Here is a 24,945-nt window from a genome sequence, read left to right on the forward strand (position 1 = left end):
TAACATTGAAGGTATTTAGTGAAGGAATCGGGGAAGAAGTAGTTAGAGAAGTAAAAGTAATCTTGAAGTGTTTTCTATAGAAGAAAAGACTCAGGAATTTCAAAGAAAAAATGGTCAGAAGTACAAGAACAAGGGAGAATAAAGGAAAAGCTAAAATAATTCAAGATTTCAAGATGTAAAAAACTTTAAATTTTACTTTTTAAAAATTCAAGATTTTCAAGATATTAAAAAATTACAAGATTGACACATGTTATTGAATTTGACAGTTAGAAAGATATCAGTGAGATTTTGCCAGAATGGTTGGGTGTCCTGTGGGCGGGGAAACCAGATTGTAGTGGGTGGATGTGAAAGAAGATGGGGTTGAGGGTTGTGTAAACTATTAGGAGTTTGGAGTAAGGCTGGGGCCTAATCCTACCACTTAACTCTGACTCTCCATTGTGGCCAATTCTGTCCACACATAAAGAACAGACAAGCAAGATGGAGATCACAGCTTTATTCAGGGAGCACAGGAAATGTCTGGATTGGAAAAACATGGTGGGTCTCTGACCACATACAACCAGGTCCTCAAGCACTCATCTGACCTGATTTACCCCATCTATGGTAAGTCGAGGAGCTAGCACAGTAAGGGAATAGACCTGCCAGGCCTCCTAGAGGTAGATCATACCCAATCTGCTTACATTTTAAGAGAGGGACTGAGAAGAGTCTTAGACCTTTTTTTTTTTTAATGTTTATTTTTGACAGAGAGAGACTGCACACACGAGTGGGGGAGGGGCAAAAAGAGGGAAACACAGAATCCAAAGCAGGCTCCAGGTTCCGAGCTGTCAGCACAGAGCCCAATGCAGGGCTTGAACTCACGGACTGTGAGATCATGGCCTGAGCCAAAGTCCAATGTTCAACCGACTGAGCCACCCGGTGCCCTGAGTCTTAGGCCTTCTTAAGAATCCATGAGAACTTCTGTGAGAAATGCAAGGAAAGTGATTGCTTTTGGGGGGGGGGGGGCTATGTCAATTATATGCACAATTAATATGGATCAAGATAAATCAGATTTAGCGCTTTACTAGGGATAAGTGAGTAAGGAGAAGGTGAAGGCTAAAGCAAAGATGTGAGTGATGAGGTAGAATTTGAAAATTCAAACAAATGGAAATAATAGAAGGTCTAAAATCTTAAAAAAATATATATGGGTAGGATTTAGATAACTTGCATATATGAACTCAAGAAACTTGCCTCAGTTTTCTCAAGAGAGAGGAAGTGAAGCTGTATGTGCAGAGGGAGAGGAAGGGAGAGTGCAGAGATGGGTGGAGGTACCTATGAAAATGCACTATTTTTCAAAAGTAAGTAGGCTGTTTTAGAACAGATGTATTTAAGCCACCAAGGTGGCTCTGCTCTCCTCTCTAAAACTTGTAAATAATGAAGTCACATAGGTGGGTGGAGGAGGGTGGAGGATAATGTTCTGTGAGGTTCAACACATACATTGGAGATTAGCATGGTGAGCTAAGCCTTGCTCCATGCTCCCTGGTGCCCCCAACAGGATAGAATTTTAGGCTGTAGAGACCACTGGCCTCATCTAGAATAAACCTTCACATATTTCATATTCACTTTTGTGTTCCTAGTGTCCCCTTGGGAAGAGGTTTCCAAATATGTCTTTGTGGAACAATCAGTGTACGTCCATGATAAAATGTTCAACAGTTCAATAATATGAATAAAGACAATGTGATTCATATGGTATATGCTTCTTCAAATTAAAAAAAAACATGTCTCTTATTTTAAAATTGTCCTTACTGCTTTGAGGGGACAAAATGTCCATTCTTTATAAAACAAGGAAAATGGGTGATTATTTTTTAATTTTGTCTTTACTTAGTAATAATAAAAGTGAACAAGCATATATTTGTTCCTCTAATGTTTAATGAGTTCTTCTTGTCTGTAAAATCCCAAAGTCTGATCATCAGTGCTCTTGAGGGTATTTTCTAACTTTCTGTACTGTGAGCATAATTAAAGCAAATGGAGGAGGATAAAATAATTATTTAGCAACTGGAATATTAGGCCCTGAATAATAAAAGAAATCAACATAAACTTCATTCTCACAGGTACATGCACATCAAAGTTCAAACCAGGGGGTGGTTAAGGATCCATAAGCTCATTACACTCATTGTGGAATTCTGCAGGCTAATTCTCAAATAGCTGCCATGGCAGAGACCATAGCTTATAATGTCATAGTCTCTGTTGCCAAGGTAACAACACAGCCAGGAACAGAGGCTGACATTTGGAAACACACATGTGATTTCATTATTTACAAGTTATAGAGAGGAGAGCAGAGCCACCGTGGTGGCTTAAAAACATCTGTTCTAATGCAGCCTGCTTACGTTTGAAAAATAGTGCATTATCAAAGGTACGTACATTCAGAAAGAGGCATATGTAGACTCAATTCTTTCATCCGTCCATTCATTCATTCACTTACTGAAGCAACAAGCATTTACCTACTGAGCACCTCCTATGTGTCTAACACTGGAAATACAAGAGTGGACCACAGGCAGTCTTTGCTATTTTTGCTATATGCCTCATATACGGTGTGAATCTACAGTGGAGATCAAGGTACAGGGTCCTATCTCAGGGGAAAGGTAGTGCTCAAACAGGGGAAGACTGTGCTTCTTTCTCCTCCATACTCATCATGAACATTTGGATGGTGACAACCTATGCTACTATTTGTTTTTACTCTTGAATGGCGATTCTAATGGGGTATTTATCCTTCAAGATACTTTTGAAAGGGAAATTTCTAATGAAATAATTTTGATAATGCAACAGAGCATATTTTGTTCCTACAGATTCACAAAAACATTTCCCAGTAGGGTGTCTCCACAGAACCCTATTATGTAGTATTAGTCTTCCAACGAATGTAATTTGGAAAAGCTATCTTAATGTCTATTGTAAAGTAAGATGGTGGGGATGGCACTGCCAGTACAGGCATTAGTCATGGGCAACAGAAGGACTGTAAGCAACATAACATACCACACAGCATCAACAGAAGACTGCATTCTTAATTTATGAATCCCAAAGACATTATTCAACCTTTTATTACATCTTCTTGTCAGAAATAAGCGGCAGGATTTCTACAACTTAAAACGTTTTTCAGAACATGTTTCATTTATGTGTCATTTATGTACCTGCCCGATGAGTTTGAATTCAGTAATCTGAGAACCAGCCCTACTGGCTATGCTTAGGAATATTTAAATAAGTGAATGCAACACCTCATCTTAAAGCAGTTTTTTATTATAACATAGGTGCAAATCCAAATATGCAGATTTGCTGTACAGATTTGCAATGGGACAAAAGAGGGCATGGCTTGGTTGCTGATGGATATACCTTAAGCTAAGTTGGCTGTTAGGAAGTGATGCCTGTTGTGTGCCACTGGCTTTAGATTTAGTGAGCAACACCACCGTGCTTGCATGGCACAAGGGCTCACGCCTTGCTGAGTTGGTATTGCTTTTGAAATAAAATCTCTCTCCCTCAAACACAGCTGGGGACATTGGAATTCTCCTGTCTGCTTTTATCATCAATTTTATTCAGCTGGCACTGTCCCATTACTACCTGGTAATACAATTTAATTTGTGAGGGGAAGCGAAATGATAGTGCTTATTTCCTACAGAGGGCGAGGAGATTAAAAGAGCCACATAGAGCCCCTGCTGGGGAGTGACTGCAAAGGTGTTATTAGATGGAGACAGTGCATAATTCGGATGCTCCTTGCAGCACCAGTGAGCAAATGTATTCGTGGGCAGGTGCTTCTGAATAGCAACACCGCCACCACTACGTGCGGAGGACGAGGTCTGCATGATGGTTTGGCTCGAAGCCGTTCTCTGAGACAGCTTGGTGCAGGCACAGATGTCCCAAGTAGTAATGCGACAGAGCAGCCCTCATGCTGAGAAACACTGTATTGTCTGACTCTTTTCTACACCCTCTGCATATGTTCTGGTATTTTTATATCCATTTAGCTCTCACACTTCACTGATCTTTTACATTTGTAAATTAACAAGAAAGATGATTCTGTTTCAAATGAACATAAACTGAATTACCTACTAAAAGAAGACTGCCATTTAAAGGTGCGTATGTGGGAAGAAGACCACCCGTTTACCCACACCTCAGATAAATGTCAGTTGGGGACTTCTAAAATGCAGATGAGTAAGAATGAGGTCTTGTCATTTGCAACAACATGGATGGACCTAGAGTGTATGATATCATGTAGAATAAGACAGAGAAAGACAAATACCATAATGATTTCACTCATATGTGGAATTTAAGAAAACAATCAAAACAAAGAAAAAAAGAGACAAAACAACAGACTTGTAAATAGGAGGACAAACTGCTAGTTACCAGAGGGGAGGTGGATGGAGGGATGGGTGAAACAGATAAAGGGGATTAAGACCACAATTATAGTGATCACACTGAATAATGTATAGAATTGTTGCATTATGTTGCATACCCGAAACTAATATAACACTGTATGTTAATTATTCTTTTTTAAATGTACTCAATAGTTGAGATTTAATACAAATAACAATTAAAAAATAAAATGCAGGGGCACCTGGGTGGCTCAGTCAGTTAAGCGTCTGACTCTTGACTTTGGTGCAGGTCACGATGTCATTGTTTATGGGGCTGAACCCTGCATCGGGCTTTGTGCTGGCAGCTTGGAGCTTGCTTGAGATTCTCTCTCTCCCTCGTTGTCTGCCCCTGCCCTATCTATCTCTCAAAATAAATAAAAATAAAATAAAGAAAATGCACATCAATATTATTTTGTAGGATGTAAGGAAGTCACGGAAATCTAGTAGTTAGGAGAAATCAAAAGCAAAGGCTTTGGGGCTTGTAGCTCTCTTTGCAGGGAGACATTTCCAGTTTGGGTCATGCCAGTTTCATTCATTCCTTCTTTGCTACTCTGGACCAGACTATCTAATACATGCTGGTTGATACATAAAAATGAATGAGACTAGATTATGGTATATGGCATCAGATATAACTGGATTTGAAACCAAGCTTTTCAATGTACGAGCAATATGTAACTTCTTAACATTTCTAAACAATTTCCTCAACTATGTAACAGGGATAACATTGGAACTTATTTTATAAAAAAATATTGTGAAGATCAGGCAATGCATATGAATGTTTTATGTAGTGTTTGGCATAGAACATGCTCATTAAATAATATCTACTATTTTTCTCTAAAAATGAATAATCTGTCAAGAACTTTAAAAGACGAAGTACAGGCCTTATTCGGATATAGGTGTATGCATACTTATGTGCTTGTATCAGTATGTTTTCTTTTTCAGTTGAAGGTGAAGAAGCGTAAGGAAAGTCACCCCATACTTGTTTGAGCTCGAGTTCTACCCCTCTGTGCCATTAGAGATGATTTCGACTAAAAGTGAACTTGGTTTTCAAGGGTGTTTGGAAGTCACCAAAATGCTATGGAGAGCAGTGAGGAAGCACTCTGGATTTATAATTCTACTTTTGCCACCAAGTTACTTTGAAGTGAGAATATTCTGAACAACACAGACTTTTAGAGAGAAACCAGAAAGTACAAGTAACCCAGAAGCACGGTGTGTAACATCAGTCCTATTTATTCATCCATGCATTCTTTCACTAAATAAATATTAATAGCACATCTACCATGTGTCTATGAGAGTTATGAGGTGTAAAAAAGATGAATAAGGAGTAAGGTCCTTAAGGAACTTGCAGCCTCAGAGGAGAGAAACAAGTGAAGAAATGACATCAATGTACTATGAAAGGAATTATAATAAACAGAAATTACGCTGTTTGATTTGCAAAGCAAGTTTAGCCTCTCTCCCCTACTCAAAGAAACTGGAAGTCTTTTTTTTTTTTTTTAGTAGGCTCTATGCCCAAATTTAGGGCTTAAACTCACAATCCCTAGATCAAGAGTTGCATGCTCTACTAACTGAGCCAGCCAGGCACTCTAGGAACTGGAAGTCTTAATTCATAAATAAATAGCAACAGCCCTTGAAATTCTTGGATAATTTTATTTCAACTTATTTTTTTCTACTTTTGCTCTAGGTATATCCTCTCTGCCCAACCTGGGATATTTTTTTGAGTTTATAGTACCTTTCCAAATTTTTTTTTCTTTTAGAACAACTTGTCATTCAGTGTATTAAATGCTATCATACACCTAGGTGAGGATACACAGAATTTAAAAAGAAGAGTTACAATGCATTTTTAAGCAGTTCATCTAGGAAGAATTTCATCCTGTTGTTACTTTTGTTGCAATTTCAGATGGGAGTTTGTTGTTTCAACAGTAGCATTTCTAAGAAAAATACCACACCAATCTGTAGTTGAGGTCGTGGGAAGGGTTGAGAATAGGGGAGATGAGATTTGGGGAAGTGTTCCCCAGAATGGAAGTTACACTGTATTATACCTGCCTTCTTTTTATTAAAGAAATGATAGCTATTATATTCCTTGGTGGACATTTACATCTATTGTTGTGGGTCTTATCTTTCTGGCAAAGTGATTCCTTAGGGTACAGAATCTTCCTTTACCCCTAATTTGTCTCACACTTTCATACGTCAACACTTTCTATACCATGCGATAAAACTTTCCTCTTTGTGATTCTTAAGTGTCTTAGTCATGTTGGAAATCTCACTCCATTTTCACACATTATTTGTTCTCACTATTGAACACAGTGAACACATTTTACCATGTGTCCCAAGAGTAGCCCTCACGAAGCTGTGAAATCTGTGGTTCATTTTGTGTGAATAAGAAGAGCTTGACAGTTCTTATTCTCCACCAAAAGTCATTTTTTTTTTAAGCAGAAATGTCCAGATGATTCTCATCCAGGTGACATTTTGGCAGGTATGTCTTCTCACCCAGGATGTACATGTTACATGTACAAATGATAACTACTAAGATTAAACTTGTCTGTAGTTTGATTCTTTTTAGTGTTCGGAGTATCATGCTAAGAAACTGAGAGGCTGCACCCAAGATCAAGAGGAAAGAATGCCATAATCAGTAAGACTGTCTGCCATAGGTACAGAGGTAAGTGGTACTATCTGCAATAAATAGGTTATATTTGCATGATTAAAAAACGTTTAACATATTTGTTTAGTTGTCTGAGAGAGCAGTATTGAACCACCTTGCTCGAAGCTCATCAGGATGCAGTTCTCACATTTTACCATTCTTGGTATCATATTCTGGTTCTATTACATACGGTACATGAAGCAGCTCCATGGGATATCTCTACAATTTCTATCATAACTCTGTTTTTAAGAATACCCTTCATTACATTATTCAATATTCCATCTATAAAAACACAGTGAACAATTTCTTTTGGAGTCCAGCATGTGGAATGTATTTACATCTACTAACTAATTGGTTTGCTCCCAACCAATAAACACTAAGAGCCACATCTCTCCATTTTTGCCCTGACTGCTGGAAAACCTAGATACAAATATTCCATTCAATTATTGGGATGTTATCCAACTTGGGAACTTGATGTAAATATCTCCTTATTTACAATGCACTTTTGCATTTTTTATTGTGTTCATTGGTTTTGGTTTATTATACCTATTCCATTATCATAACTGTCTCAAATACTATTTTGTATTTGAATACGTTTTAAGATAAGATGGGGATGCCTGGGTGGCTCAGTCGCTTAAGTGTTGGACTCTTGATTTCAGCTCAGGTCATGATCTCATGGTTTGTGAGATCAAACCCTGCATTTGGCTCCCTGCTGTGAGTGCAGAGCCTGCTTGGAATTCTCTGTCTCCCTCTCTGTCTGCCCCTTCCCTGCTCGCACTCTCTCTCTCACTCAAAATAAATAATAAACTTAAAAAATAAGGTAAATATCTATACCTTGTTTATCTTATTCACACCCTTTCTTTTCTCCAACTTTTCATTTTTTTCTAGGTATGATTTTGTGTTAGCCCAAGATTCCCTTGAAAGCAGAAACCGAGACAAGAGTTTTCATGCAGATAGTCTACTAGGGAAGGGAATGACAAAGTAGAGAGTGAAACAGTAAAGGATGGAGAGCCATCCCTTGGTAAATGCCACACTGATTTCTGGAGTGGACAACTGAAGCTTCATCCAGCCAAGACCTTTTGAGGCATCAGAGAGAATATGCCCCAGACCGTCTACTTCACTGAGAGAAAGGAACAGATTCTTTCTACTACCAGTCAAAATGTGCCTCATAGAGTGTCAGTAAGTGCTCACATCCGTCTCATGCATGCTGCTGTATCCAAGAATCCCAAGCCAAAACGACAGATATACTGTGCTGTCAAGTTATACCTAAGAAAAGCTAATGCTGCAGCAGTGCTTAAAAAAAGTGAGTCAGTAGGATATAAGGCAGGATACAAGAGATGCCCTATATATGTTTCAACTGGTAGGACACCCCCAGGGATGTTACCTGAGTTTTCCTTCTCATCAAGACCTGAAACCTCTGTCTGTTGCAATCCACACTAGGTCAGCATAGTACTGCACCCATTCCTTAGTGGGGAAAGACTAGTGCCGAATCATCTAATTTATTGGGAAAGTCTTTTTTTGGAAAAACTTGATGTAATGGCAGATAATAGGGATATAATCAAGGAGTCCAAAAGAATGTACCAGATGAGGATAGTTGAGGTTTTCTGAAATGTCTAAGGTGGTGGAGATTATTCCTTCTCCAACTACAAATTTGTCAGACACACATGGGGCCAGAGCAAATAGAAATTATAGTTGGTAATAGATTTTGAACTATAGGAGTTGCCAATTAAATAGAATGGAGATGCTGTTATAGCAAGGGCAGTACAAAACAGATACTTCTACACACACTTGCCACGGCAAATTAAACTTCTCTCTAGGAGCACAGAAGAAATGGTTTATCAGAGTGGACAAACTAAGACGAGGAAAGATATTACATTGATCTCCGTAATTAAAAGCCATTAGGTCAATACTCATTGACCAGAACTTTTCACTTCATCCACCTTAGAACTGATACACAATGATTTGTTTGGTAACCTTTGTCTCTGAATCCATAAAAATGCATCATTTTTAACATAGAAAGCTATTTAAAAAGATTGTTTTGGAACAGCATGTGAGGTTTTTTTGCATCTCGCATCCATGAAATACAGCCAAATCAACACTAAACCATCCTGCACACCTACAAAATTGATTTGAGGATTAACACAACAATCAGCACAACCTGAATCACAGAACTCAGCAGGTACGCAGGACGGAGAGGTGAACTGGGGGAGAGAGAAGTTGCGGAAAGCAGGGTGCTATTTTCATTTGCAGAGAGAGGATGGAGATGGTGGGGTGGGGAGGAGTACGGGAAAAGCACCCCCCACACACAAAAGCAGCTGAAGAGAAAGTGGAAAAGTGGAAACAGCCGCAGGGACTGAACTGAAAAGGGAGAAAAGAGAAAGGAGAGGATTTAAATTCCATTGAGACTCTATAAACAGGGAAAGTGCAGAGTCTGGAAACTCTGCAGCTCTGTACCTGGTGGTGCTCTGGTGGGAAGGGAGAATCCCCAGGAGCACAGTAAAGTCCGGGAGGTTCTCCGGCCACATGGAGAGAAGCGGTTCTACTGCTGGTAGAGGCTGTGCGGCCACTCAGTCCCAGAAGACCCCAGAGAACAACCACATTCACTGGTGCTGGAACAAGGTCGTTAAGGGTAAAGCCTGGTCCCAGATGTGTGTTGTGATTTTCCATAATCCCTGAAACGGGCTGCTACACGATCACGTGAACTTTTTCCAGGGCGGGCTGGCACCCAGCCGCAGTTTCTGGGCATCGGCATCAGCATGGTCCTATGAATGTTCCTGGGTGCGGTAGGCACCTGGCCATTGCTCTGCTCCCCCAGAGGGGCAGAACGAGTCAAAGCCGCAGTCCCTCAAAGGTGAAGGGTCGGGAAACACAGCTGCCTCTAAGATAAAACTCAGGAGGGCAGTGCCGCCTGGCATCCTGATGGCTTGCTCACAGACAGTGTAAACGCCGGGAATGGATGGAAGCTGGAGCCAAAGGACGGGTGCACGATTGCTTATCAGAGAGAACATATTAGAGACTGGAGCGAAGGTGGGTGACGCCATGTCACCCTCCCGCGCATGCGCATACACACCTACAAGCTCCACACAATCCACCCCAATAACCTAAGCAGCGTCGTCTAGTGGAGGACAGAGCCATTACACTAAGCCCCCCACACTGGGCCAACCTCGCTCTTCAGGAACACCACAGGTCTCCACCTGCTTAGTTTATGGACTATAAAGTGCTTCATAGTTTGATTTCTAGGGGAAAATTATGTAATTTCAATTGTACTTCAGTCTGTTCACTAGTCCACCTATTCAATTTTTTTCTTTTTCGTGTCTTATCTTTTTCTTGAATACAGAAAGGGAAAAATTTATTTTTATTTTCAATTTTTATTAAAAATATTTTTCTTTATTTTTTTCTACTATATTTTTTACTTTTGTGTAAATTTTTCAAATTATATTTTGCTTCCAGCATTTCATTTCATTTCTATTTCATTGAATTCATTTTTTCAAAATTTCAAACGTTTTCCATTTTTTTTCTTGTTTTTTTCTTTTTCTTTTTTTCTCTCTCCCCCACCCCTTTCCTCTAATCTATCAAGCTCCTTTCAACAACCAGACCAAAACACACCTAGGATCTGACAGAATTTATTTGATTTTTATTTGTGTGTGTGTTTTTAACTTTTTAATTTTAATTTTTTTACCTTATTAATTCCTTTTCTTCCTTCAAAATGATGAAACAAAGGAATTCACCCCCCAAAAAAAGAGCAGGAAGAAACAACAGTCAGGGACTTAACACAGATACAAGCAAGATGTCTGAACCAGAATTTAGAATCACAATAATAAGAATACTAGCTGGGTTCAAAAATAGATTAGAAACCCCTTTTGCAGAGATAAAAGAAATAAAAGCTAGTCAGGATGAAATAATAAATGCTATAACTGAGTTGGAATTTGGAATTTATGCCATGGGGGTAAGAATGGATAAGGCAGAGCAGAGAATCAGTGATATAGAGGACAAAATGATTCAGAATAATTAAGCAGAAAAAAACAGGGAGACTAAGGCAAAACAGCATGATTTAGGAATTAGAGAAATCCGTGACTCATTAAAAAGGAACAACATCAGAATCATAGGGGTAGAGAAAAAGGGGTAGAAAGCTTATGTGAGCAAATCATAGTGGAAAACTTTCTAACCTGGGGAAAGACACAAACATCAAAATCCAGGAAGCACAGGGAACTCCCATTAGATTCAATAAAAACCAATCATTGACAAGACATATCATAGTCAAATTCAGAATACTCAGGCAAGGAAACAATCATGAAAGCAGCAAGGGAAAAAGTCCTTAACCTACAGGGGAAGACAGATCAGGTTTGCAGCAGACCTATCCAGAGAAATTTCGCAGGCCAGAAAGGAGTGGCAATGTGCTGAATCAGAAAAATATGCAGCCAAGATTCTTTATCCAGCAAGGCTGTCATTCAAAATAGGAGGAGAGATAAAAAGTTTCCCAGCAAACAAAAATTGAAGGAGTTTGTATCCACTAAACCAACCCTGCAAGAAATTTTAAAGGGAACTCTCTGAGGGAAGAAAAAATGAAAATAAATAAATAAATAAATAAATAAATAAATAAATAAATAAAAAATAAATAAAAAATACCAAAGGAACAAAGACAGGAAAGGATCAGGTAACACCACCAGAAACTCCAACTCTACAGGCAACATAATGGCAAGAAATTCATATCTTTTAGTACTTCTCTAAACATCAATGGACTAAAAGCTCCAATCAAAAGACATAGGGTAACAGAATGGATAAGAAAACAAGATCCATCTATATACTGTTGACAAGAGACACACTTTAGACCTAAAGACACCTTCAGATTGAAAATAAGGGGATGGAGAACCATCTCTCATGCTAATGGTTGACAAAAGAAAGTTGGAGTAGCCATACTTATATCAGACAATCTAGACTTTAAAATAAAGACTGTAACAAGAGATGAAGGAGGACATTACACCATAATTAAGGGTCTATCCACCAAGAAGACCTAACATTTGTAAACATTTATGTTCCAGATGTGGAAGCACCCAAATAAATATATCAGTTAATCACAAACATAAAGAAACTCATTGAAAATAATACTATAATAGTAGGGGACTTCAACACCCACCTACAACAATGGACAGATCATCTAATCAGAAAATCAACAAGGAAACAATGGCTTTGAATGACATACCGGACCAGATGGACTTAACAGATATATTCAGAACATTTCATACTAAAGCAGCAGAATACACATTCTTCTCCAGTGCACATGGAATGTTCTCCAGAATAGATCACACATGGGGACACAAATCAGCCCTCAACAAGCACTAAAAGATCAAGATCATACCGTGCATATTTTCAGACCACAATGCTATAAAACTTGAATTAACCACAAGAAAAAATTTGGAAAGATAACAAATACTTGAAGACTAAAGAACATCCTAACTAAAGAATGAATGGGCTAACCAAGACGTTAAAGAGGAAATTAAAAGGTACATGGAAGCCAATGAAAATGATAACACCACAGCCCAGAACCTCTGGGACACAGCAAAGGCGGTTATTAGACGAAAGTATATAGCAATCTAGACCTTCCTAAAGAAGGAAGACATGTCTCAGATACACAACCTAATCTTACACCTTAAAGAGCTAGAAAAAGAACAGCAAACAAAACCCCAAACCAGAAGACAGGAAATAATAAAGATTAGAGCAGAAATCAATGCTCCCAAATAAACAGTAGAACAGATCAATGAAACCAGAAGCTGGTTCTTTGAAACAATTAACAAAAGTGATAAACCACTGGCCAGTTTGATCAAAAAGAAAAAGGAAAGGACCCAAATAAATAAAGTCAAGAATGAAAGAGGAGAGATCACAACCAACACAGCAGAAACACAAACAATAATAAGAGAATATTACCAGCAATAATACACCAAAGGAAAAAAAAAAGGCTATCTAGAAGGAATCGACAAATTCCTAGAAACATATAAACTACCAAAACTGAAACAGGAAGAAATAGAAAATTTGAACACACCCATAACCAGCAAAGAAATTGAGTTAATAACCAAAAATCTACCAAAAAACAAAGATTCCAGGGCCAGATGGCTTTTCCAGAGGAATTATACCAAACATTTAATGAAGAGTTAACACCTATTCTCTTGAAGCTGTTCCAAAAAATAGAAATGGAAGGAAAACTTCCAAACTCTTTCTAGGAAGCCTGCATTACCTTGATTCCCAAGCCTGACAAAGATCCCACTAAAAAGGGAAACTATAGACCCACTTCCCTGATGAACATAGATGAAAAAATCCTCAACAAGATATTAGCCAACTGGATCCAACAATTACACTAAAAGAATTATTCATCACGCCCAAGTGGGATTTATTCCTGGGATGCAGGTTCAATATCTGCAAAACAATCAATGTGATTCATCACATCAATAAAAGAAAGGACAAGAACCACATGATCCTCTCAATAGATGCAGAGAAAGCATTTGACAAAATTCAGCAACCTTTCTTGATAAAAACCATAAAGAAAGTAGGGATAGAAGGATCATACCTCGAGATCAAAGAAGCCATATATGAAAGACCCAATGCTAATATCATCCTCAATGGGGAAAAACTGAGTTTTCCCCCTAAGGTCAGGACTAAGACAGGGATGTCCACCCTCACCACTATTATTCAACATAGTATTGGAAGTCTTAGCCTCAGCAATCAGACAACACAAAGAAATGAAAGGCGTCCAAATTTACCAGGAGGAGGTCAAAATTTCACTCTTCCCAGATGACATGATACTCTATATGGAAAACCCAAGAGATTCCACCAAAAAACTGCTAGAACTGATCCATGAATTGAGGAAAGTGGCAGGATATAAAACCAATGCACAGAAACCAGTTGCATTCCTATACACCAATAATGAAGCAACGGTAAGGGAAATCAAGGAATCGATTCCATTTACAATTGCACTAAAACACATAAAATACCTAGGAATAAATGTAACCAAAGAGGTGAAAAATATATACACTGAAAACTATAGAAAGCTTATGAAAGACATTGAAGAAGACAAAACAAATGGAAGAATATTTCATGCTCCTGGATAGGAAGAACAAATATTGTTAAAATGTCAATACTACCCAAAGCAATCTACATATTCAATGTAATCCCTATCAAAATAACACCAGCATTCTTCACAGAGCTAGAACAAACAATCCTAAAATGTGTATGGAACCAGAAAAGACCCCGAATAGCCAAAGCGATCTTGAAAAAAGAAACCAAAGCAGGAGGCATCACAATCCTGGACGTCAAGCTATACTACAAAGCTGTAATCATCAAGACAGTATGGTACTAGCACAAAAACGGACACTTAGATCAGTGGAACAGAACAGAGAATCTAGAAATGGACCCACAAACATAAGGCCAACTAATCTTTGACAAAGCAGGAAAGAATATCCATGGAATAAAGACAGTCTCTTCAGCAAGTGGTGCTGGGAAAATTGGACAGCGACATGCAGAAGAATGAATCTGGTCCACTTTCTTACACCGTACACAAAAATAAACTCAAAATGGATGAAAGAACTAAATGTAAGACAGGAAGCCCTCAAAAACCTTGAGGAGAAAGCAGGCAAAAACCTCTCTGGCCTTGGCTGCAGCAACTTCTTACTCCACATGTCTCCAGAGGCAAGCGAAACAAAGCAAAAAGGAACTATTGGGACCTCATCAAAATAAAAAGCTTCTGCACAATGAAGGAAACAATCAGAAAAACTAAAAGGCAACCGACAGAATGGGAGAATATATTTGCAAATGACATATCAGATAAAGGGTTAGTATCCAAAATCTGTAAAGAGCTTATCAAACTCAACACCCCCCCCAAAAAAAAACCCCAAATAATCCAGTGAAGAAATAGGCAAAAGACACGAATAGACACTTCTCCAAAGAAGACATCCAGATGGCCAAATGACACATGAAAAAATGCGCAACATCACTCAACATCAGGGAAATACAAATCAAAACCACACTGAGATACCACCTCATACCTGTCAGAATGGCTAACATTAACAACTCAGGCAACAACAGATGTTAGCTAGGATGCAGAGAAAGAGGATCTCTTTTGCACTGCTGGTGGGAATGCAAACTGGTGCAGCCACTCTGGAAAACAGTGTGGAGGTTCCTCAAAAAATTAAAAATAGATCTGCCCTATGACCCAGCAACAGCACTGCTAGGAATTTATCCAAGGCATACAGGAGTGCTGATGCATAGGGGCAATTGTACCTCAATGTTTATAGCAGCACTTTCAACAATAGCCAAATAATGGAAAGAGTCTAAATGCCCATCAACTGATGAATGGATAAAGAAATTGTGGTTTATATACACAATGGAATACTACTTGGCAAAGAGAAAGAATGACATATGGCCTTTTGTAGCAACGTGGATGGAACTGGAGAGTGTTATGCTAAGTGAATTAAGTCATACAGAGAAAGACAGATACCATATGTTTTCACTCTTATGTGGATCCTGAGAAACTGAACAGAAGACCATGAGGGAGGGGGAGGAATAAAAAAGGTTAGAGAGGGAGGGAGCCAAATCATAAGAGACTCTTAAAAACTGAGAACCAACTGATGGTTGGTGGGGGGGTGGGAGGAGGGGAGGGTAGGTGATGGGTATTGAGGAGGGCACCTGTTGGGATGAGCACTGGGTGTTGTATGGAAACCAATTTGACAATAAATTTCATATTAAAAAAAATTCAAAATAGAACTACCCTACGACCCAGCAATTGCACTATTAGGTATTTACCCAAGGGATACAGGCGTGCTGTTTCAAAGGGGCACATGAACTCCAATGTTTATAGCAGCACTATCGACAATAGCCAAAGTATGGAAAGAGCCCAAATGTCCATTGATGGGTGAATGGACAAAGAAGATGTGGTATATATATACAATGGAGTATTACTCGGCAATCAAAATAATGAAATCTTGCTTTTTGCAACTACATGGATGGAACTAGAGGGTATTATGCTAAGTGGAAATAGTGAGAGAAAGACAATTATCATATGACTTCACTCATATGAGGACTTTGAGAGACAAAACAGATGAATATAAGGGAAGGGAAAAAAATAATATAAAAACAGGGAGGTGACAAAACAGAGTCTTAAATATGGAGAACAAACAGAGGGTTACTGGAGGGGTTGTGGGAGGGCTAAATGGTTAAGGGGCATTAAGGAATCTACTCCTAAAAGCATTGTTGCACTATATGCTAACTAACTTGGATGTAAATTTAAATAAATAAATTAATTAATTAATTAATAAAAAATAAAATATTGTTTTGTATTATTATTGAGACCAAACTCAAGGTTAATGAGGTCATCTTCTATGCAAATATCAGTGTTTGAGAAGACTTGATAAACACATGGAAAGTTATGCATTTGTAGAAGATGGGGTCCTAAACTAGCACTAATCTCTGCTTATTTTATTTTACTTTATTTTATTTTACTTTAAAAATTTATTTATTTTGAGGAGGAGGGAGAGAGAGAGAGAGAGAGAGCGAGAGAGAGAGAGAGAGAAAACAAGCAGGGAAGGGGCACAGAGAGAGAGGGAGAGGGAGGATCTCACGTAGGCTCCGTGCTGTCAGTGCAGAGTGTGATGATGGGCTGGAACCTATAAACTATGAGATCATGACCTGAGTTGAAACCAAGAGTTGGATGCTTAACCAACTGAGCCATCCAGGCACCTCAATCTCTGCTTGCTTTAATATTTCATTTTTTAGTTATTTCTCTTTTCAATCTAGTTCTCTGATCTGTGAGTTAGGATCCATATTATCATAAATGTTATGGAGCAATGGAAATTGATATTACTCTAGACCTTTATCATATTCTTTGATTAGATATTGATATATTTTATCATTGATCTAAAGACACTCCTTTTAGTAGTTATTGACTAACTACCAAGCATACAGAACAACAGACAATCTCTCTGAAAATGTGGGAGAATGCCTTATATTCTCCAGATAAAGAGTCATTCTCTTTCCACATGGGATTAATCTGTAGGGCGAGCTATAATCAAACTTTAGAACTCCTCAGGTACTCAGGTAACCATTGAATTGAATATTCCATAAATCAACATTATTTAGCCAGTTTTAAGATCAAGTGGACATAAATGAATCTCATAGAAAAAAAAAAAAGAACATTGCTGGTTGGGAGGGGAGCCTCATTGTGATGAGTCTGTCAGGGTGATTAAGATGTCAACAGTCTCTTCAAAGTAGCTAAATTATTTATCAATTGAAGTGTTTCCCACATTGACAGATGTGTGTCACAGGTAGTCCATAGAATGAGCATGAAAACACATGGACTCATTTAAAAACAAAGTTATGCATTTTTCAATTTTTAAAAAATTATTCTGTTTCTGTTAGTGAGATAATCTCAGTTTGGTGCTGTCTTGTCTTTCTAACATTTACTAACTTCCTTTTTCAATACATGAGGATCAGAACTTAGGCTTGTTGCTTTTTGTAGGCAAGAACATCAATAACAACACAATTAATAATAGATGATCTTTAGATCTTACTACATACCAGGTGCACTACTAAGAACTTCACGTATGTAATCCATTTTTAAAACTTTTCAGAGAAGTTTAATGTATCATACTGAAAGGCACATAAATCATGTATAGTGATAATTTAAAAAAAAATTGAACCCAGCCTTTTATTTAGTACCTATATCAAGAAACAATATTAGAAGCATCACTCTGTGACTCCTTCCAATTCCTCCCTGCTCAAGGATAATTGTATCCTGATTTCTAAAAGCACAGATTAATTTTCCCTATTAAAGTACTTACAGATATATCTGTATGTGCTCTTTTGCTCAACATTATGTTTGTGAGACTTATCCATATTATTGTGGTATAATTACAGATCACTCATTTTCATTGCTGAATAGTATTCCATTTTATAACAGTATTACCATTTATTTATTCATGTCATTACCATCCATTCCATTATTGCCCATTTGTATAGTTTCCAATTGGGGGCTATTAGGAATAGTGCCACTATGAATATTCTAGTACATGCCTTTTGATAAATACATTTCTATTGTGTAAGCTTATGAGTGGAATTGTTGAGTCATAAGTATGCATATAATCAGCTTTAATAGAAGAGTTTTTTGAAGTGGTTATAGTAATTTACATTTGCACTCATAGTTTATGAGCATTACAATTACTCCACATGCTCCTTGATAGTTGGTACTTTTTAGCTTTTTCATTTTAGTCATTCCAGAAGAGCTGAAGAAACATACAACACACTCTGGACTGTGCTCTTAAGAATGTAGACACACTGAAGAACTGGATTGCCTGTGTCTTTACTGTGATCCATACCAGCAAAATGGATATTCTTTCCCTATTTATTTTTTATTTCAACTTTTTAGAAATTGTGAAATAGAGCATAGCATATATACAGAAAAGGGATACAGTTTAAATAAATAACTACAAAATGAAGATTATTCAACAGCATCTGAGTTAAGAAAGAGAACACTACCACCAGTTCCCAGAAGACCCTATGGGTCCCTTCTTACTCAAAATTCTACCTTTAATGAGTAATCACCACCCTGATATTTCATGCTAATACTTCTGTAACAATTTCCTTACTTTTTTAATAGGTCCTCCACATTTTCCTGTCCATAGGTTGTTTTCAGACACCACTATCAGTGTCTTAATGAACAGAATTCTAATATATATATAATATATATATAATATATATACACACATATACACACACATATATATGGTGCGAGGTAGGGGTCAAGATACATATTTTTTGCACATACATATCCAATTGATGCAGCTCTATTTAATAATATCACCCTTTCCCACTATATTTCACTGCCATCTTTACTGTATTTCAGGTGATTGAATATATGTGGATCTGTTTCTGGCACTCTATTTTATCCCAGTGATCAGTTTTTCTAACATTGCCGCACTATACCAATGTTTTGATTAATACAACTTTATGGTAGTCAATGAAAACTTCCAAATTTTTTCTGTTACTTCAAAATTGCATTTGACTAGTTTTCATATAAACTGCATTGTATTTTCATATAAACTTTAAAATCAGACTGTCAGTTTATTTAAAATAAAAATATCTACAGAGATTTTGATTCAGAAAAAATATAATCTATAGATCAATTTATGGAGAACTGACATCTTTATCTCATTTAATTTTCACTACAATTCTTTGAGATAAGGATTATTATTATCTACATTTTATCAGTGAGGTAACTGGTGAAAAGATCAGTTAAAAAACTTGTCTTACACCACCCAGCTAGGTAGTACTTGAGTCTGGATTTGTAACCAGAGTGCTGAATGCAGAATATGGCTAAAATCTAATAACCTTTGGTTTTCATAATATTGAATTTTATGAGTACTTTGTATTTATGACCTACAATATAGGTTTCTAAATAAATGGCAAAATAAAACTATTTAATAAAAGTCTTAAACAAATAGTTCGGGTGCTAGGCAGGCAGTTGTAAATGAGAAATTGTGTGTAGGAAAGGCTGACTGTGTTTCCAGGAAACTTTGACCAATTGAAAGTGCTTGCTTGGCGGCTACTCAATTAATGTAAACTTGTTTGGGACAATAACTAGTCAAAGATATCTAGTTTATGTCATTGGCATTGATGCAGGTAGTTTCCTGGATTTTACTCCTGCTCGCTGGATGATACGTAATTCCAAAATCATTAGCTATACCAAAAAAAATTAGGAACTAAGAATGGAAACTAGGACACAACCCTATTCCAAGCTGTTTAGAATTGACATCTCATCCATCAAACAGTGATTTTCAAAAACTCTCATTCCGATATTACTAACTTTTGAAAAGCAAGACTAACTTGAGATTTACAATAAAATTATTTTGCTTGGGAAATAGAGACATCCGGCTATGAGGGAACTGAGCATATAATCCTGAAATTTGCCCCAAAGTATAAAATTCTATTATTTTATGAAATCAAAGAGATGAAATAGGTTATTGAATAGTGCAGAAATTTTTTTTTGTTATCCTATACCATTTTCTTGGTGAAAATGAAACAGAGGTCATTTCGTGCTGGCTATGACTAACATGAGCAGTCAATAAATGCATAAATGCCCACTAAGCTCCAGGCACAGAGTTAGGTATTGTGGATATAACATTGAACCAAACATTAAGCTTACAGTCTAAGAAATTAGTCTCCATGGAACATTACAATGAAAAGAAAGTCTTAAAATTTATTAAGACATTGAGAAAATTACTTAACTCCATCAGGCCTCATGTCCTAGTTTTTTAAATGGGGCAATATAAAAAACCAGTTTATTTTGTTTTTGCTACAATCAAATATAGTTTGTATTGGGAATTAATATTAAATTTTACAGTGAAGGTGAGTAGATTAATAGACTTATAATTTGAGTATATAAGGGGTTTTTCTGTTTTGAAGATGGAGTAGACTTTATACCTATCTGGATAGAACTGTACTAAATGTATTAATTAAGATACAATAGTGAGTCTTTTAATCTACCACTAAGGATAAATCTCCAACTATTCCTAATGTAATAAATATACTAGTGACTCTTTTAAACTTTTAGGTAACTGATATTATCTTGAACAATAAATTGTTACTTAATACCTAATATATAAAACATTACCATGTATGAATTGACAAATAAAAGGTATAAATATCTTATATGGTCATCAAAAGAGATTTGTGATTTTACAATATTTTCACAGAAGTTATACATGGGTAACCCTATTGCCTAATCTTTATTTTATATTGACCTTTATATTAGAGCCAAATTGTCTTTTGACTTCTAGTGAAGTTGTTTATTAAACAACAAAATATTAATTTTAATTTTATATGAGATTATTACTTAGGTCTAATTTCAAAAATTCACTATTATTTTTTTTTCTGTTCTTTTTGTTACTTTGACCCTTTCATTTCCTTTATTGTGCTATTCAGTAGGCTGTATATATTGATACGTATTTAGAAGAAAAGATCTGACTCAGAAGATCCATAAACAGAATACTGGGCATCTTATTAACTTCTTAAGGTCACCCATGAAATTCTTAAGAGCCTCATTTTGCTTTCACTATTCCAGTTATATGCTTTATCAGATCAGGTGCAAGATTCAAGGTCAGAGTAAAGTTAAGGGGAAAATGATGATTCTGACCTGAATCCAAAATGTCTTCTTTAGGGAAGGAGAGGAAAAAAAGTGTTGATCATCACATAATTAAGTCTATTTCTCCCTTAATCAGAAATTTAAGTCAAATTTCCCTTGGGCTTAATTAGAAGCCTATTTAGTAACTGAAGATTATACTCATATAAAGTGTAACCAAGAATATCCATCTTTCATTAATATAACTACTCCATTATAATAGCCAGTAAGAGGCAGTTTTTCCAAATGAGATTTTCAATGTAAGACTTCTTTTCAGAATTATTGCCAGGTCTATCTTGCTGATCTCCCAATATAATGTGAATTAAGAGACCATATCTAGTTCAGAAAATCTGTGCACACATTAGCATCAGTAGTTCTCCATGTTAAAATATACCAGGCCAGCTTGTCAGGAAGCTTGATATCAAGTGAAACACATTTTTGTTTTGAGAATGAACTATCTCAAAATCTAATACTTGGGAATTACCAAGATAAATGTGGTTGGCCCAATCTTGTTCCTATCAAAATTACTTTGTTTGAAGGCAGGGTAAGAAAAGACTCTGAGATCTCATTCCCTAAAAGTCAGGTCTCTTGTATTTATGAGTTAATTGAAGCCCAACACAGACAGTCAGGGGAAATAAAAATCACCAGGAAAAAGGGAATGTTCAGTTATTCAACTCTTATTTGTTTTTGTTTTCTTTGTCTTGATTGTGTTCTAGATATCCAGAAGAAAGAGCCTCAGATCACAAAAAGCTGTATCTAATGCTGATGAAAAGAGAACTGAATCTCAAGATAAGTGAGTTGTTTACAATAGTATATAATCTCAAAATGAGTTTTTCTCCTGACATAGGCAAATCATAACCTAGGGTACCAAGAAAAACTGCAAATTAGATTATTTATTCTCAGTTAGTAGTCTTTGGGTAACAACAGGAAATGAAATTTCAGCTGGGGGTACTGAAGGTAATGTGAATGTCTTGAAAGAGTATTTGAGGGATGAAGAGTGAGATTTACTTACCTAATTCCAGAAAAGGAATGGGCTACAAATTGTTAGATTAGCAACTGATGATCCTAAGAGCAAATATAATTGTTCTTCTAGATATGTTCACTAATATAGCAGAAAGGGAATAAATATTTGAAATGTTTCAATAAATATACCGTAGATACTCTTCAACTAATTTTCAATATAGCCATTTGACCCAGGCAGAAAGAAACTCTCATTGTTCAATACATAGCAGTATATTTGTATAGTGGGTTTTACAGAGTTTCCAATAAATATTTTACTTAGCAAACTTAATGCTAATATATACTTTGATAACCTACTCTCAATGACTATAACTAAAGAATTATTCTGAACAATATTTTTACTTTGATTTTCAGAGTAAGATATGAATAAATTATCAAATTATTCAATTCTCAGCTAGAATCTTTTTTAGTATTTCTGCTAACTAACTTCACTGATGTTCCCTATGAGACATAAAGGATTTTATTGACCAGATTTTGCAGATGGGACATCCTTAGTTTCTCTCTGTTTCTACATCTCTAGGATTGGGAAAGCATCTCAGTTTGCCCTAAAATTAAACTCTTTGACAATCACAGTTTGAGCTTTTCATTTAGCTAATTAGTACTTATTCTTCCAATTGCACTGTTGTCACCCATATGGGAAAGAAGCAGCAGATTGCCTGTCTATTCCTTTTGATTTTCCTGCTAAATTGTAAAACATGGTGTTTCCTTTCTGGTTTCTTGCCACTATTCTCTACAATCAAGAGCACTGAGTTGGAATAACTCAATCTCTTATGACAAAGTCTTGATGCACCTGCCTAGACATGTTTGGGCATGTAGGACTCACCTGTATAAACAATGTGTATGTCAATTAAAAATTTAGGACAGTCAAAGCTAGCAAATTGTCGTCTAGAAATCACTGATGGCCAATGCCCTTTACATACATCCCTAGATATGGGTATATAAACATGAATTATAACAATAGATAAATAGTTTCACTTCATGATGTTCAGTGGTAAAGATGTCTATTTTGAAATATTAAACTGTTTTAGGTGATTTTTTTGTTCATTGTTAGTAACAAATAAATTCTTATCTCAGCTAGACAGGTGTAGTTATTTATCTATTAGTTGAAGTCCAGGTAGCAAAGAAAAGGCTCTCACAGATGGGATTTTGAAGAAAATGTAATAAAAGGACTGTCTACAAAGAGGTGGACAGAGATGAGAAAGCCAGGAAAGGGTATAGAGGCACTCATGTACTACTGAAAAATGAAAGGCATTACTGTCTGTAAGCCTAAAGGCGCAAGGAGAGGAAATAGTACTTCTTAAGCCAGGTGAGAGAAGAAAGGGACATGAAGAGGGTAAACAAGATGGTGAGGAGAAATTCTCTGGCCTCTCTACTCCTGCCCTCCAATCATTTTCCAATCTTGGGCAGAGGTTGGATGGGGCAAGAAGACAGTGATTGTGGTACAGTGTGAGAATAAGCTTGCTAAATAAAAAAATCACTAATGGAGTGTAACCTGAGACAATTATAAAATTCCATTTGAATTCATTAGCCTTTTGTTGTTGTTATTCAGTCCAATTCTATGGCCCATTGTTGGAGATGAAGACAATGTAAATTTCAAGCACCTAGGACATAGTAAGCACTAAATAAATATCTGCTGAATGAACTAATGAGTGAGTGAATGGGAAATTTGATTGAATCATGTATTTGGAATTTTTCAAATTTAGATAAATAAATGCCTTAGTTCTACTTTATAATAAGGTAATTTTAATATTTCCAAAACTATCCTTCATAAATTCATTCTTCTTCTTTTTATCCCTATTGCCCCATTTTAATCCTGAAGTTTATCAATCCCTTTCTTTAAGCTCCCTGAGCTAGATAAACTTCTTATTTTCTATTATCAAACTGGAGTGCATAATTCAAATCATCCAAGTGATTTTAATAGAGGCTGGATAATTCAGCATCCCAAAGCAGGGTGATTAAATAGTATTAACAGAGTTGCATGATACCAAAATCAAGCATTGTACATTATGTTTTTTCTCTGTTTTGTTCCAATAAGGCATCAAATATTTTAAGTTACAAAATGGCCCTGTTCAAGGTACAGATAGTCCTTTCCTATGCTGAAATACAGTTCAGTATAAGAGTGAGAGAGAATTTCAGTGCAGTGAGGATGAAAGAGACCTTACTGAATGGATTTTTTTAATGTTTATTTATTTTTGAAAGAGAGAGAGAGCACAAATGGGGGAAGGGCAGAGACAGAGGGATACACAGAATCTGAAGCAGGCTCCAGGTGCTGAGCTGTCAGCACAAAGCCTGATATAGGGCTCAAACCCATGAACCCCGAGATCCTGCTCTGAACCAAAGTCCAACACTTAACCAACGGAGCTACCCAGGTGCCCCTACGTTTTAAGCTTCTTCTTAGGCTATCCTGCAAATGTCATCATCTCATAATAATAATAACCATATGTTGATCATGAACATTGTAAGACCTTTTTAGTAAATGCTCACTGCTTGCCAGGAGGGACCTGGGGTGTTTTAAATAAGCTTTTTCTCCCCTACCATCCAAAAACCACAATTGTTGACCATTTTTAATGATAACAATAATCCCAATAAAAATAATCGTCATCATCTATTGGGTGCCTACTATGCTTAAGCCTCATTTGCATTCTCTAACTCAATTACCTAAGCAACTTTATGAGGTTGAAATGAGTATAGCATTTTACAGACCAGATAGAGAACCTTGCTCAGGGCCATGCAGGCAGAGTGGTAGAGTACGTAGTGAG

The 24,945-nt window shown here is 36.7% G+C and overlaps 1 protein-coding gene and 1 long non-coding RNA gene across 3 annotated transcripts in view; one reads left to right on the forward strand and one right to left on the reverse strand.

The window, feature by feature from the left end:
- The window catches only part of EMC2 (ER membrane protein complex subunit 2), a 451,211-nt gene that overhangs the window by 36,300 nt on the left and 389,966 nt on the right, over nt 1-24,945 (reverse strand). The gene's annotated exons all lie outside the window — the stretch shown is intronic.
- LOC113600609 (uncharacterized) lies at nt 1,964-5,648 on the forward strand. Its single transcript, XR_003421685.2, has 2 exons — nt 1,964-2,386; nt 5,319-5,648. It is a non-coding gene; the product is annotated as an uncharacterized LOC113600609 (long non-coding RNA).

The sequence above is a fragment of the Acinonyx jubatus genome, chromosome F2 (assembly GCF_027475565.1).
Source record: "Acinonyx jubatus isolate Ajub_Pintada_27869175 chromosome F2, VMU_Ajub_asm_v1.0, whole genome shotgun sequence".
NCBI classification, from domain to species: Eukaryota; Metazoa; Chordata; class Mammalia; order Carnivora; family Felidae; genus Acinonyx; species Acinonyx jubatus.